At 40.4% G+C, this 3,570-nt stretch overlaps 1 pseudogene; it reads right to left on the bottom strand.

Moving 5' to 3' along the window:
- Positions 1-2,003: 2,003 nt before the first annotated feature.
- On the bottom strand, positions 2,004-2,332 carry LOC102830433 (annotated as a pseudogene).
- Positions 2,333-3,570: the final 1,238 nt, after the last annotated feature.

The following is a 3,570-nucleotide window of genomic DNA, read 5'->3' as shown; positions in this document are numbered from 1 at the left end:
GGATAAGTGCTGGACCACAAGGTCCGGCTGCTCCTCGGAAACCCTATGCAGGGTCATTATGAGTCAGAACTGACTCAACGACACTCAACAACAACAAAGTGTGAAAAAACAAAGCTGTCACTTTGCAGACTAAGATGCATCTGACCCAAGCCATTGTACTTTTACTTGCCTCATGTGCTTTGATAGCTGAACAACAGATAAGGAAAACTGAAGAAGAATTGATGAATTTGAATTATGCTGTTGGTGAAGAATATTAGCTATACCATAGAATGCTAGAAAAATGAACAAATCTGTCTTGGAAGAAGTACAGCCAGATGTTCCTAAAAAGGGAGAATGGTAAAACTTCATCTTACATACTTTGAACACGTTATTAGGAGGGGCCGGTCGCTGAAGAAGGACCTCATGTTTGGAAAAGGTGAGCAAAGACTAGGCAAATCCTCAATGAGATGGATTGACTGATAGGAGCTGCAACAATGGGTTCAAACATAACATCAACAGTGAGGATGGGTCAGAGCTGAATAGCGTTTGATCCTGTTGTACATAAGGTCGACAGCACTTAGCAACATTAATAAGAAAAATCTTTATGAGATCTTTATAGAAACTGATAGCCAGACCTTTTGTCCCAAGGTGCCGCTAGTCGGTTCAAATCATCAAACTTTTGGTTAATAGCTGAGCACGTAATCACGTGCCACCAATGCTTCTTTCAAATTCCCTGTTGTTGTTGTTATGTGCTGTGGAGTCAGGGTTTCTGAGGGTATAAATCTTTACAGGAGCAGAAAGCCTCATCTTTCTCCCACAGAACAGCTGGTAGTTTCGAACTGATGACCGTGAGATTAGCAGCCCAATTTATAACCACTATGCTACCAGAGCTCTTTCATTCATAAAATGCAATCAAGTACTATTGAAATGACTGTAATATCTGATACTTGTACAGACTTTTATCTCCTGTTTTTAATGCAAGAGTATTTGCAGATATTTTCCTAGGTGTTGTACTTAAGCAGAATTTAGCAACATGAATCTACAGTTCTCAGCCACTATCTTCTCTCCTTTGGAAGTATTACAAGAGCCTCAGAACTGCTTCTTTGGTTCTTCTAGTGCCCTGCCCCTATCTCTCCTCTCCTTTTCTAGCACATCTAGACTGAGTTTTCAAAATGTAGATTTACTCATATCCCTATCCACCTCCCTAATATCCTTTATTGGTCCCCCATTACTCCTGGTCATTACCCATGAAGCCTTTATGACCTTGTAATTGACTCTTACTACCTGCTTCCTCATAGAATACTGCTTACCCCATTGCTGTGTGCTCCAATCACAATGATGTTCTTTTTTCTTTTTGTTAGAATAACTCAGCAAAGCAAAATTTAGGTTTATTGTTAGACAACATTGTTTCACACATATATCAAATAGGTAGAGAAGCAAATAAACAGTAACTTCAGAGATTAAAAAAAAGGGAAAAGAAACCTTTTATCTTTGGTCTTTTCTAACTATCTCAAACAAACCAACTACTTATAATGCAGCTAAGTATATACACAAAAAAAGCTACTGGAATGCTCAGAATAAGATTGCCGTTTTTGTTGTTTTTGCTTTTTTTTAAAATAATGTTTTTTGCTTTTTTTTCCCCTCTCAGTTGAGATTATAATGAATATGATCACACCACAAGTAGAGTCAGGATTAGGAGACAGAAAGCTCCAAAGGCTGGTTTGCTAATCTGAGAGCGTTAAAAATAGGTTACCCTTAACACCATGCACAAAAATGTAAAATGTAAATTAAAAATACAAACAAATTTTCCTGCTTAAAGTACTTTTAAGAAAAAATTCATGGCCTTGGAAGTTTCAGTTCTTTTTTCTTCCCCCATTGCACATTCACGTTGTGGTTTTGGTTGTGTGGTGGTGAGCACTGTAATCTGTAGGTGGTGCTGCCTCCCCAAAGGGGCAGGTGGGACTCTCTCTGCTCAATGGTGAACCATGTATAGATTCTGAAACGTGCACTGGAGGGTGAATAGGTTATGGTGGCCTTTTTGTAAATTTAACTTTTCTGTTTTTTGCTGTCCAGTCATCCTTGGTGTCAACATCCTCCTCCTCATCATCTTCCGTTGCCTGTTTGCCTATAGTTGCTTGGCTTCCTCATGTTCATGTTCATTTTCACCATCACCTTCTTCCTCTTCCTCACCTTCTTCCATATCTACCCCACTGTCAGCTTCCCCATTTTCCTCTTTAGAGTTCCCATTAGCAGGTCCATCTCTTTCATACTCTGTTTCCTTCACAACCTCCTTCTTCTGCTTTAAGTCCTTGGTGGTGATCTCAGAGCTGGTGGTCACAGCCTGTTGTGACATGGTGGGGCACACCGATGTTCTGATATAGAGGATGACAAAGAGAGCATGAATTTGGGGACTCTGGTGAGAGCTGCAGGACTCCAGGGCAAAGAAGGAGGAGGAACCAGTGGAGGTAGCTGTGGGAGGCAGGGAGCCAGACTCTAAAACAGTGCAAAAATGTCTTTCTAGAGCAGCCAGTGGGCAGAATGATGTTCTCCTAATTCATCCATTCATAAGTATTGACACCTCTGAGCTTTTGCACATGTACTGCCTTCTTCCTAAAACACTCCTAATACCCTTCCTCCTCATTCCTTACATTATAGTTCTCAGCAAAAGAGTAATTTCAGATATAGATGATATGTATATAGATATAGATAGCACCTACTATGTGCTAGGCAATTTTCTGGGTGACTAAAATAGAAAAAGTGATTGCTCTCATGGAGCTGATATTCTAGTGGGTGAGGCATAAAATAAACATATATGAAAATATGAGCTATATCAGAAAGCTAGATGTGCTAAAAAGAAAAAGAAAAGTAAGAAGAATCCATGTAGGAATGGGATTGCTTTAGATTAATGGACAGGGAAAATTTCTGAGCTGAATATTTTAGCAAAGACCGAAAAGAAGCGAGGACATGAACCACCGTGCTATCTAGGGCATCTTAGTGGACGAAATAGTGCGTACAAAGGCCCTGGGAGTAAGAGGGATTTGGGCTTGTTCAAGGAAAAGCAAGGACATATGTCTGGAGCAGAGATAAAATTGAGAGACAATGGCTGAAATCAGATACCCACCTCCACCAATATCTTGACACTAGTAAAGCATCCATATCCCTCAACCCAGTGTCCCTTAGATACAACTTCAGGGAAAAACAGGAGGAGACCTACTGCAATGAATGAGATTAAATTTCTACCACCTGGTGAAATAAGAGCTCTTACTAAAACAAAGTACATTATAGAGAATAATGCAATGTATTTGTTGCATACTTCACTTTGTAGGCAGAGCTATAATTATAATGTAAGCTGAGATTCACTGTGCCTTGGAAAATGGGCCTGGCATTCTCCTTCCAAAGGTCATTGCCTTGAAAACCCTATGGAACAAGAACAAACAAGATGGCGGATCGGGTGGACGTATAGCAGAGAGCTCCGCCAACAACAACACAGAATAACCGACCAAGCAGGTTCAGGGGATGGTCCCAGAACTCTGAACCACATATAAAGGAATATTTAGAAGGTTGGAAGGCTCACAGCTGGGGGAATTTGTG

Source organism: Chrysochloris asiatica, unplaced genomic scaffold (genome assembly GCF_000296735.1).
Source record: "Chrysochloris asiatica unplaced genomic scaffold, ChrAsi1.0 scaffold00028, whole genome shotgun sequence".
Lineage (NCBI taxonomy): Eukaryota > Metazoa > Chordata > Mammalia > Afrosoricida > Chrysochloridae > Chrysochloris > Chrysochloris asiatica.
This window is presented reverse-complemented; position numbering and strand designations above follow the sequence as displayed.